We start from the raw sequence: 13575 nt of genomic DNA, 5'->3' as shown, positions 1-13575 counted from the left end.
TAGACATGGAGCAAAGACATTTGATAAAGTCCCGCATATGGGACATTGGGCTAAATTTGAAACGCATGTAATTGAAGGCAAATTATTTACCTGGTTAGGAAATTGGTGGCACGGCAGGAGACAAAGTTTGCAGATGATGATCAGGTACATTAATTGGCAGAATATGACGAGTGGTTTCTCTGATTGATCACTTTTGGGAACTCAACTAATCACCGATTTCTTTAACGACTTACTTGATGGGATTGAGAGCCACACATCCAAGTTTGAGGATGACAAATAAGATAGGCGGCATTATAATCAGTTGAGATGGAAGCAAGAAATTTGACCAGATATTCATAGATTAAGTGAATGTGCAATTTACTGGCAAATTGATTTAAATATTAGCAAGTGTGACGTGATTCACTGCCGATCTTTATAGGAGTATTTAGAATACACTCCTTATAATGTTAAGCTGGAAACAGTTGAGATCCAAATAGACTTGTGTCCCTGTACAAATATTACTAAATCGTCATAGACAGGTACAGAAAAGATTCAAAAAGCTAATTGAAAAGTGATACTTATATCTGTAGGATTACAATATAAGAGGGTGAAATGATGCCACAGCTGTACGTAGCACTGGTTAGGCCACAGCTGCGGTACTGTGTTCAATTCTTGGCATCACAGCTTGGGAATGTATTATTAGGCTTAAAAAGTGAAGGAGACATAGAGTCCAAGGGACAAATTACAACGGGATATTGCACAAACTCGGGTTTTTTTCCTGGAATTTAGAAGCTTAAGTGGTGATTTGATTGAAGTATTCACGATATTAAGAGGAAATGCCAGTGTAGATAGCGAGAAGCTATTTCTGAGGATTGACCCATCTGGGAGAAGGGGCCATCGCCTCAACATTAGATCCAAGCGTTTCAGGAGAGAAATTTGTGTGACAGAAATTTGTAACACACTTCCGCAAACAGCAAATAAAGCTGGGCCAGTTGTCAATTTTGAACTTGAGATTGAGAGATGTTTGTTAACCAAAGGTATTAAGGGATCTGGAGCAAAGGAATGCAAACGGATATCGATCGATGACTTAATTAAATGGCAGAAAGGCTCCAGGCATGAAATGGCCTGCTCCTGTTGTTATTTTCTTTGCTAAATGATCAAAGTGCGAATGTAAAGTTGAGTATCGCGATTTAAAACAGCGCCCGAACAGGGACTTGAACCCTGGACCCTCAGATTAAAAGTCTGATGTTCTACCGACTGAGCTATCCGGGCTCTTGCAATTCAAAGTTCACAAAAGTACTTTCATTGGCTGCAGTGCATCATTGCATCTCCGACAAATTCAATTTATTTGTCCATAATCCAACCTGTACAGCACATTTCTCCCACAAATCCAGATTGACTGCCTCAGACCAGCATCACTTCAGAAATATTAACACACCCACAAAAGTCACGTACGTTAGCAGCGGAGTCAGATGTGACAAGTGCCGTCCCCCAGATATCTGTATTAGATCATCAACTGTTCACCGTATTTATGACTGACTTGGATGGAGCAATGGAGCAATGTACATCATATTTTGAAGATCGCACTAAGTTACACGGTCCGCTCGTAGTGCAGTTGGGAAATGGAGGTAACCAAATGGACAGAGACAGACACAGTAAGCCGGCCAAAACAAATGCAAATCGAGTTCAATATACGCAAGTGTGACACCAGCCACTTTGGAACAAAGTAATATAGTTCTGAGTATTTTCGCAATAATGGGAAGCTATTAACTGTTGAGGAGCAAAGAGGTTTATGAGTCCCAGTTCAAAAATTATTATTAGCTTGTAGACATGGAGCAAAGACATTTGATAAAGTCCCGCATATGGGACATTGGGCTAAATTTGAAACGCATGTAATTGAAGGCAAATTATTTACCTGGTTAGGAAATTGGTGGCACGGCAGGAGACAAAGTTTGCAGATGATGATCAGGTACATTAATTGGCAGAATATGACGAGTGGTGTCTCTGATTGATCACTTTTGGGAACTCAACTAATCACCGATTTCTTTAACGACTTACTTGATGGGATTGAGAGCCACACATCCAAGTTTGAGGATGACAAATAAGATAGGTGGCATTATAATCAGTTGAGATGGAAGCAAGAAATTTGACCAGATATTCATAGATTAAGTGAATGTGCAATTTTCTGGCAAATTGATTCAAATATTAGCAAGTCTGACGTGATTCACTGCCGATCTTTATAGGAGTATTTAGAATACACTCCTTATAATGTTAAGCTGGAAACAGTTGAGATCCAAATAGACTTGTGTCCCTGTACAAATATTACTAAATGGTCATGGACAGGTACAGAAAAGATTCAAAAAGCTAATTGAAAAGTGATACTTATATCTGTAGGATTACAATATAAGAGGGTGAAATGATGCCACAGCTGTACATAGCACTGGTTAGGCCACAGCTGCGGTACTGTGTTCAATTCTTGGCATCACAGCTTGGGAATGTATTATTAGGCTTAAAAAGTGAAGGAGACATAGAGTCCAAGGGACAAATTACAACGGGATATTGCACAAACTCGGGTTTTTTTCCTGGAATTTAGAAGCTTAAGTGGTGATTTGATTGAAGTATTCACGATATTAAGAGGAAATGCCAGTGTAGATAGCGAGAAGCTATTTCTGAGGATTGACCCATCTGGGAGAAGGGGCCATAGCCTCAACATCAGATCCAAGCGTTTCAGGAGAGAAATTTGTGTGACAGAAATTTGTAACACACTTCCGCAAACAGCAAATAAAGCTGGGCCAGTTGTCAATTTTGAACTTGAGATTGAGAGATGTTTGTTAACCAAAGGTATTAAGGGATCTGGAGCAAAGGAATGCAAACGGATATCGATCGATGACTTAATTAAATGGCAGAAAGGCTCCAGGCATGAAATGGCCTGCTCCTGTTGTTATTTTTTTTGCTAAATGATCAAAGTGCGAATGTAAAGTTGAGTATCGCGATTTAAAACAGCGCCCGAACAGGGACTTGAACGTTAGACCCTCAAATTAAAAGTCTGATGCTCTACCGACTGAACTATCCGGGCTTTTGCAATTCAAAGCTCACAAAAGTACTTTCATTGGCTGCAGTGCATCATTGCATCTCCGACAAATTCAATTTACTTGTCCATAATCCAACCTGTACAGCACATTTCTCCCACAAATCCAGATTGACTGCCTCAGACCAGCATCACTTCAGAAATATTAACACACCCACAAAAGTCACGTACGTTAGCAGCGGAGTCAGATGTGACAAGTGCCGTCCCCCAGATATCTGTATTAGATCATCAACTGTTCACCGTATTTATGACTGACTTGGATGGAGCAATGGAGCACTGTACATCATATTTTGAAGATCGCACTAAGTTAGACGGTCCGCTCGTAGTGCAGTTGGGAAATGGAGGTAACCAAATGGACAGAGACAGACACAGTAAGCCGGCCAAAACAAATGCAAATCGAGTTCAATGTACGCAAGTGTGACACCAGCCACTTTGGAACAAAGTAATATAGTTCTGAGTATTTTCTCAATAATGGGAAGCTATTAACTGTTGAGGAGCAAAGAGGTTTATGAGTCCCAGTTCAAAAATTATTATTAGCTTGTAGACATGGAGCAAAGACATTTGATAAAGTCCCGCATATGGGACATTGGGCTAAATTTGAAACGCATGTAATTGAAGGCAAATTATTTGCCTGGTTAGGAAATTGGTGGCACGGCAGGAGACAAAGTTTGCAGATGATGATCAGGTACATTAATTGGCAGAATATGACGAGTGGTGTCTCTGATTGATCACTTTTGGGAACTCAACTAATCACCGATTTCTTTAACGACTTACTTGATGGGATTGAGAGCCACACATCCAAGTTTGAGGATGACAAATAAGATAGGTGGCATTATAATCAGTTGAGATGGAAGCAAGAAATTTGACCAGATATTCATAGATTAAGTGAATGTGCAATTTTCTGGCAAGTGTGACGTGATTCACTGCCGATCTTTATAGGAGTATTTAGAATACACTCCTTATAATGTTAAGCTGGAAACAGTTGAGATCCAAATAGACTTGTGTCCCTGTACAAATATTACTAAATGGTCATGGACAGGGACAGAAAAGATTCAAAAAGCTAATTGAAAAGTGATACTTATATCTGTAGGATTACAATATAAGAGGGTGAAATGATGCCACAGCTCTACATAGCACTGTTTAGGCCACAGCTGCGGTACTGTGTTCAATTCTTGGCATCACAGCTTGGGAATGTATTATTAGGCTTAAAAAGTGAAGGAGACATAGAGTCCAAGGGACAAATTACAACGGGATATTGCACAAACTCGGGGTTTTTTCCTGGAATTTAGAAGCTTAAGTGGTGATTTGATTGAAGTATTCACGATATTAAGAGGAAATGCCAGTGTAGATAGCGAGAAGCTATTTCTGAGGATTGACCCATCTGGGAGAAGGGGCCATAGCCTCAACATTAGATCCAAGCGTTTCAGGAGAGAAATTTGTGTGACAGAAATTTGTAACACACTTCCGCAAACAGCAAATAAAGCTGGGCCAGTTGTCAATTTTGAACTTGAGATTGAGAGACGTTTGTTAACCAAAGGTATTAAGGGATCTGGAGCAAAGGAATGCAAACGGATATCGATCGATGACTTAATTAAATGGCAGAAAGGCTCCAGGCATGAAATGGCCTGCTCCTGTTGTTATTTTTTTTGCTAAATGATCAAAGTGCGAATGTAAAGTTGAGTATCGCGATTTGAAACAGCGCCCGAACAGGGACTTGAATCCTAGACCCTCAAATTAAAAGTCTGATGCTCTACCGACTGAGCTATCCGGGCTTTTGCAACTCAAAGCTCACAAAAGTACTTTCATTGGCTGCAGTGCATCATTGCATCTCCGACAAATTCAATTTACTTGTCCATAATCCAACCTGTACAGCACATTTCTCCCACAAATCCAGATTGACTGCCTCAGACCAGCATCACTTCAGAAATATTAACACACCCACAAAAGTCACGTACGTTAGCAGCGGAGTCAGATGTGACAAGTGCCGTCCCCCAGATATCTGTATTAGATCATCAACTGTTCACCGTATTTATGACTGACTTGGATGGAGCAATGGAGCACTGTACATCATATTTTGAAGATCGCACTAAGTTAGACGGTCCGCTCGTAGTGCAGTTGGGAAATGGAAGTAACCAAATGGACAGAGACAGTAAGCCGGCCAAAACAAATGCAAATCGAGTTCAATGTAAGCAAGTGTGACACCAGCCACTTTGGAACAAAGTAATATAGTTCTGAGTATTTTCTCAATAATGGGAAGATATTAACTGTTGAGGAGCAAAGAGGTTTATGAGTCCCAGTTCAAAAATTATTATTAGCTTGTAGACATGGAGCAAAGACATTTGATAAAGTCCCGCATATGGGACATTGGGCTAAATTTGAAACGCATGTAATTGAAGGCAAATTATTTGCCTGGTTAGGAAATTGGTGGCACGGCAGGAGACAAAGTTTGCAGATGATGATCAGGTACATTAATTGGCAGAATATGACGAGTGGTGTCTCTGATTGATCACTTTTGGGAACTCAACTTATCACCGATTTCTTTAACGACTTACTTGATGGGATTGAGAGCCACACATCCAAGTTTGAGGATGACAAATAAGATAGGTGGCATTATAATCAGTTGAGATGGAAGCAAGAAATTTGACCAGATATTCATAGATTAAGTGAATGTGCAATTTTCTGGCAAATTGATTTAAATATTAGCAAGTGTGACGTGATTCACTGCCGATCTTTATAGGAGTATTTAGAATACACTCCTTATAATGTTAAGCTGGAAACAGTTGAGATCCAAATAGACTTGTGTCCCTGTACAAATATTACTAAATCGTCATAGACAGGTACAGAAAAGATTCAAAAAGCTAATTGAAAATGATACTTATATCTGTAGGATTACAATATAAGAGGGTGAAATGATGCCACAGCTGTACGTAGCACTGGTTAGGCCACAGCTGCGGTACTGTGTTCAATTCTTGGCATCACAGCTTGGGAATGTATTATTAGGCTTAAAAAGTGAAGGAGACATAGAGTCCAAGGGACAAATTACAACGGGATATTGCACAAACTCGGGTTTTTTTCCTGGAATTTAGAAGCTTAAGTGGTGATTTGATTGAAGTATTCACGATATTAAGAGGAAATGCCAGTGTAGATAGCGAGAAGCTATTTCTGAGGATTGACCCATCTGGGAGAAGGGGCCATAACCTCAACATTAGATCCAAGCGTTTCAGGAGAGAAGTTTGTGTGACAGAAATTTGTAACACACTTTCGCAAACAGTAATTAAAGTTGGGCCAATTGTCAATTTTGAACTTGAGATTGAGAGATGTTTGTTAACCAAACGTATTAAGGGATCTGGAGCAAAGGAATGCAAACGGATATCGATCGATGATTTAATTAAATGGCAGAAAGGCTCCAGGCATGAAATGGCCTGCTCCTGTTGTTATTTTCTTTGTTAAATGATCAAAGTGCGAATGTAAAGTTGAGTATCGCGATTTAAAAGCAGCGCCCGAACAGGGACGTGAACTCTGGACCCTCAGATTAAAAGTCTGATGCGCTACCGACTGAGCTATCCGGGCTCTTGCAATTCAAAGTTCACAAAAGTATTTTCATTGGCTGCAGTGCATCATTGCATCTCCGACAAATTCCTTTCACTTGTCCATAATACAACCTGCACAGCACATTTCTCCCACAAATCCGGATTGACTGCCTCAGACCACCATCACTTCAGAAATATTAACCCACCCACAAAAGACACGCTCGTTAGCACCGGAGTCAGATGTGGCAAGTGCCGTCCCCCAGATATCTGTATTAGATCATCAACTGTTCACCGTATTTATGACTGACTTGGATGGAGCAATGGAGCACTATACATCATATTTTGAAGATCGCACTAAGTTAGACGGTCCGCTCGTAGTGCAGTTGGGAAATGGAGGTAACCAAACGGACAGAGACAGACACAGTAAGCCGGCAAAACAAAGGCAAATCGAGTTCAATGTACGCAAGTGTGACACCAGCCACTTTGGAACAAAATAAGATTGTTCTGAGTATTTTCTAAATAATGGGAAGCCATTAACTGTTGAGGAGCAAAGAGGTTTATGAGTCCCAGTTCACAAATTATTATTAGCTTGTAGACATGGAGCATAGACATTTTAAAAATTCCCGCATATGGGACATTGGGCTAAATTTGAAACGCATGTAATTGAAGGCAAATTATTAACCTGGTTAGGAAATTGGTGGCACGGCAGGAGACAAAGTTTGCAGATGATGATCAGGTACACTAATTGGCAGATTATGACGAGTGGTGTCTCTGATTGATCACTTTTGGGAACTCAACTCATCACAGATTTCATTAACGACTTACTTGATGGGATTGAGAGCCACACATCCAAGTTTGAGGATGACAAAAAAGATAGGCGGCATTATAATCAGTTGAGATGGAAGCAAGAAATTTGACCAGATATTCATAGATTCAGTGAATGTGCAATTTTCCGGCAAATTGAATTAAATATTAGCAAGTGTGACGTGATCCACTACCGATCTTTATAGGAGTATTTAGAATACACTCCTTATAATGTTAAGGTGGAAACAGTTGAGATCCAAATAGACTTGTGTCCCTGTACATATATCATTAAGTGGTCATGGACAGGTACAGAAAAGATTCAAAAAGCTAATTGAAAAGCGATACTTATATCTGTAGGATTACAATATAAGAGGGTGAAATGATGCCACAGCTATTCAAGCACTGGTTAGGCTGCAGCTGCGGTACTGTGTCCAATTCTCGGCATCACAGCTTGGGAATGTATTATTAGGCTTAAAAAGTGAAGGAGACATAGAGTCCAAGGGACAAATTACAACGAGATATTGCACAAATTGTTTTTTTTTTCCTGGAATTTAGAAGCTTAAGTGATGATTTGATTGAAGTATTCACGATATTAGGAGGAAATGCTAGTGTCGATAGCGAGAAGCTATTTCTGATGTTTGACCCATCTGGGAGAAGGGGCCATATCCTCAACATTAGATCCAAGCTTTTCAGGAGAGAAATTTGTGTGACAGAAATTTGTAACACACTTCCGCAAACAGCAATTAAAGCTGGGCCAATTGTCAATTTTAAACTTGAGATTGAGAGATGTTCGTTAACCAAAGGTATTAAGGGACCTGGAGCAAAGGAATGCAAACGGATATCGATCGATGATTTAATTAAATGGCAGAAAGGCTCCAGGCATGAAATGGCCTGCTCCTGTTGTTATTTTCTTTGTTAAATCATCAAAGTGCGAATGTAAAGTTGAGTATCGCGATTTAAAAGCAGCGCCCGAACAGGGACTTGAACCCTGGACCCTCAGATTAAAAGTCTGAGCTATCCGGGCTCTTGCAATTCAAAGCTCACAAAAGTACTTTTATTGGCTGCAGCGCTTCATTGCTTCTTCGACAAATTCAATTTACTTGTCCATAATCCAACCTGTACAGCACATTTCTCCCACAAATCCAGATTGACTGCCTCAGACCACCATCACTTCAGAAATATTAACCCACCCACAAAAGACACGCTCGTTAGCAGCGAAGTCAGATGTGACAAGTGCCGTCACCCAGATATCTGTATTAGATCATCAACTGTTCACCGTATTTATGACTGACTTGGATGGAGCAATGGAGCACTGTAGTTCATATTTTGAAGATCGCACTAAGTTACACGGTCCGCTCGTAGGGCAGTTGGGAAATGGAGGTAACCAAATGGACAGAGACAGACACTGTAAGCCGGCAAAACAAAGGCAAATCGAGTTCAATGTACGCAAGTGTGACACCAGCCACTTTGGAACAAAGTAAGATAGTTCTGAGTATTTTCTAAATAATGGGAAGCTATTAACTGTTGAGGAGCAAAGAGGTTTATGAGTCCCAGTTCACAAATTATTATTAGCTTGTAGATATGGAGCAAAGACATTTGATAAAGTCCCGCATATGGGACATTGGGCTAAATTTGAAACGCATGTAATTGATGGCAAATTATTAACCTCGTTAGGAAATTGGTGGCACGGCAGGAGACAATGTTTGCAGATGATGATCAGGGACATTAATTGGCAGAATATGACGAGTGGTATCTCTGATTGATCACTTTTGGGAACTCAACTAATCAGCGATTTCATTAACGACTTACTTGATGGGATTGAGAGCCAGACATCTAAGTTTGAGGATGACAAAAAAGATAGGCGGTATTATAATCAGTTGTGATAGAAGCAAGAAATTCAACCAGATATTCATAGATTAAGTGAATGTGCAATTTTCTGGCAAATTGACTTAAATATTAGCAAGTGTGACGAGATCCACTACCGATCTTTATAGGAGTATTTAGAATACACTCCTTATAATGTTAAGCTGGAAACAGTTGAGCTCCAAATAGACTTGTGTCCCTGTACATATATCATTAAATGGTCATGGACAGGTACAGAAAAGATTCAAAAAGCTAATTGAAAAGTGATACTTATATCTGTAGGATTACAATATAAGAGGGTGAAATGATGCCACAGCTATACAAAGCACTGGTTAGGCCACAGCTGCGGTACTGTGTTCAATTCTTGGCATCACAGCTTGGGAATGTATTATTAGGCTTAAAAAGTGAAGGAGACATCGAGTCCAAGGGACAAATTACAACGGGATATTGCACAAACTCGGTTTTTTTTCCTGGAATTTAGAAGCTTAAGTGGTGATTGGATTGAAGTATTCACGATATTAAGAGGAAATGCCAGTGTAGATAGCGAAAAGCTATTTCTGATGATTGACCCATCTGGGAGAAGGGGCCATCGCCTCAACATTAGATCCAAGCGTTTCAGGAGAGAAGTTTGTGTGACAGAAATTTGTAACACACTTCCGCAAACAGCAATTAAAGCTGGGCCGATTGTCAATTTTAATCTTGAGATTGAGAGATGTTTCTTAACCAAAGGTATTAAGGGATTTGGAGCAAAGGAATGCAAACGGATATCGATCGATGATTTAATTAAATGGCAGAAAGGCTCCAGGCATGAAATGGCCTGCTCCTGTTGTTATTTTCTTTGTTTAATGATCAAAGTACGAATGTAAAGTTGAGTATCGCGATTTAACAGCAGAACCAAACAGGGACTTGAATCCTCAGATTAAAATTCTGATGCTTTACCGACTGAGCTATCGGGGCTCTTGCAATGCCAAGCTCACAATAGTACTTTCATTGGCTGCAGTGCATCATTGCATCTCCGACAAATTCAATTTACTTGTCCATAATCCAGCCTGCACAGCACATTTTTCCCACAAATTCATGGTTGACTGCCTCAGACCACCATCACGTCAGAAATATTAACCCACCCACAAAAGACATGCTCGTTAGCAGCGGAGTCAGATGTGACAAGTGCCGTCCCCCAGATATCTGTCTTTGATCATCAACTATTCACCGTATTTATGACTGACTTGGATGGAGCAATGGAGCACTGTAGATTATATTTTGAAGATCGCACTAAGTTAGACGGTCCGCTCGTAGTGCAGTTGGGAAATGGAGGTAATCAAATGGACAGAGACAGACACAGTAAGCCGGCAAAACAAAGGCAAATCGAGTTCAATGTACGCAAGTTTGACACCAGCCACTTTGGAACAAAGTGAGATAGTTCTGAGTATTCTCTAAATAATGGGAAGCTATTAACTGTTGAGGAGCAAAGAGGTTTATGAGTCCCAGTTCACAAATTATTATTAGCTTGTAGACATGGAGCAAAAGACATTTGATAAAGTCCATTGCAATGTGCTATTGCATTGCATTTTAATTATATGGAAAAGTGATATTCCATTGCAATGTGCTATTGAATTGCAAATGATTATCATATTGCAAGTTGATATTCCATTGCAATGTGCTATTGCATTGCTAATTACTATTATATTGCAAAGTGATATTTCACTGCAATATTCTATTGCATTGCAATGACTATTATATAGCAAAGTGATATTCCATTGCAATGCTCCATTGTATTGCAATGACTATTCTATTGCAAAGTTATATTTCATTGCAATGTTTGTTTGCATTGCAAATGACGATTGTTTGGCAAAGTGCTTTTCCATTGCAATGCTCTATTGCATTGCAAATGATGATTATATTGCAGGGATAATCCATTACAATGTTCTGTTGCATTACAAATGACAACTTTGTTGCAAAGTGATATTCCATTGCAACGCCGTATTGCATTGCAAATTAACATAATATTGCAAGTTAAAATTCCATTGCAATCTTCTATTGCACTTCAAATGACAATTATATTGGAAAGTGATACTCCATTGCAATGTGCTACGGCATTGCAGATTACTGATATTTTGCAACATGATAATCCTTTGCAATGTTCTGCATTGCAAATGACGATCATGTTGCAAAGTGATATTATATTGCAATGTGATTTTGTTCTGCAAATGATTAATTTATTTCAAGTTAAAAGACCATTGCAATGTCATATTGGATTGCAAATAACCATTATATTGCAAAGTGATATTCCATTCCAATGCTCTATTGCATTGCAAATGACGATTATATTGAAGTGCTATTCCATTGCAATGTTCTGTTACATTGCCAATGAACATTAAGTTGCAAAGTGATATTCCATTGGAATGTCTTATTCCATTGCAATGTTCTGTTGCATTGCAAATTACTATTCCATTGCAAATTAATATTCCAATGCAATGCTCTATTGCATTGAAAATGACTATTATCTTACAAACTGATATTATATAGCAAAATTCCATTGCATTGCTATGACTATTATGTTGCAAAGTGATATTCCATTGCAATATTCTATTGTGTTGCAAGTGACGATGATATTTCAGTGATAATCTATTACAAATTTCTATTGCTTTGCAAATGACTACAATGTGGCAAAGGGATATTCCACTGCAACGCCCTATTGCATTGCAAATGAATGTAATATTTCAAGTTATATTTCCATTGCAATGTTCTGTTGCATTTCAAATGACAATTATATTGTAAAGTGATACTCCATTGCAATGTGCTGTTCATTGAAAATTACTATTATTTTGCAATGCGCTAATCAATTGCAATGTTCTAAAGCATTGCAAATGACTACCATATTGCAAAGCGATATTATGTTGCCATTTGGTATTGTTTTGCAAATTACTATTATATTGCAAAGTGATATTCCATTGCAATGTGCTATTGCATTGCAAAATATGTTTAAATTGCAACGTTATATTCCATTGCAATGTTCTATTTCATTGCAAATGACTATTCTATTTCAATCTGATATTCCAGTGCAATTTTCCATTGCATTGCAATGACTATTCTATTGCAAAGTAATATTCCATTGCAATTTTCCATTGCATTGCAATGGCCATGATATTGCAAAGTGCTACTTCATTCCAAACTTCTATTGCATTGCAATGAAGTGTGTTTTGCAAAGTGATACTCCAGTGCAATGTTCCATTGCATTGCAAATGTCAATTATATTGCAAAGTGATATTCCTTTGCAATGTGCCATTGCATTGTAAATTAACGTTACATTGCACATTTATATTCCAATGCAATGTTCTACTGTATTGCAAATGACGATTATATTGCAATGTGATGTTCCATTGCAATGTACTGTTGCAGTGCAAATGACAATTATATTGCAGTGATAATCAATTACAATATTCTGTTGCATTGCAAATGAATACTATGTTGCAAAAGGATATTCAACTGCAAAGTCCTATTGCATTGCAAATGAATATAATATTGCAAGTTGTATTTCCATTGCAATTTTCGGTTGCATTTCAAATGACAATTATATTTTAAAGTGATACTCCATTGCAATGTGCTGTTGCATGGCAAATTATTATTATTTTGCAATGCGCTAATCAATTGCAATGTTCTACTGCATTGCAAATGAAAATCATATTGCAAAGCGATATTATATTTCCATGTGATATTCTTTTGCAAATGCCAATTATATTGCAAGTTACTCGTCCATTGCAATGTCATATTGCACTGCAAATCTTTATTATATTGCAAACTGATATTCCAGTGCAATGTTCCATTGTATTGCAATGACTATTATATTGCAAAGTAATATTCCATTGCAATGTTCCATTGTATTTCAATGACTATTATATTGCAAAGTGATACTTCATTCCAAACATCTATTGCATTGCAAATGAAGAGTATATTGCAAAATGTTACTCAAGTTCAATGTTCTATTGCATTGCAAATGTCAATTATATTGCAAAGTGCTATTCCATTGCAATGTGCCATTGCATTTTAAATTAATGTTACATTGGAAATTGATATTCCACTGCAATGTTCTATTGCATTGCAAATGACGATTATATTGCAGTTATGTTCCATTGCAATGTGCAATTGCATTGCAAATGACTGCTACAATGCAAAGTGAGGTTCAATTGCATAGTCCTATTGCATTGCAAATCTCGAACAGAAGTCAAAGGGCTATTAAATTGTAATTTTCTATTACATTGCAAATGACTATTATATTGCAAACTGACATTCCATTGCAATGATTATTTTATT

General features: G+C 38.3%; 1 non-coding gene across 1 annotated transcript; it reads right to left on the bottom strand.

The window, feature by feature from the left end:
• Positions 1-1178: 1178 nt before the first annotated feature.
• On the bottom strand, positions 1179-1251 carry trnak-uuu (transfer RNA lysine (anticodon UUU)). Its single transcript has one exon. It is a non-coding gene; the product is annotated as a tRNA-Lys (tRNA).
• Between the last annotated feature and the right edge of the window lie 12324 nt (positions 1252-13575).

Source organism: Somniosus microcephalus, unplaced genomic scaffold, assembly GCF_052327205.1.
Source record: "Somniosus microcephalus isolate GS21.2 unplaced genomic scaffold, FLI_Smic_1.0 unresolved_chr5, whole genome shotgun sequence".
NCBI lineage: Eukaryota > Metazoa > Chordata > Chondrichthyes > Squaliformes > Somniosidae > Somniosus > Somniosus microcephalus.
This window is presented reverse-complemented; position numbering and strand designations above follow the sequence as displayed.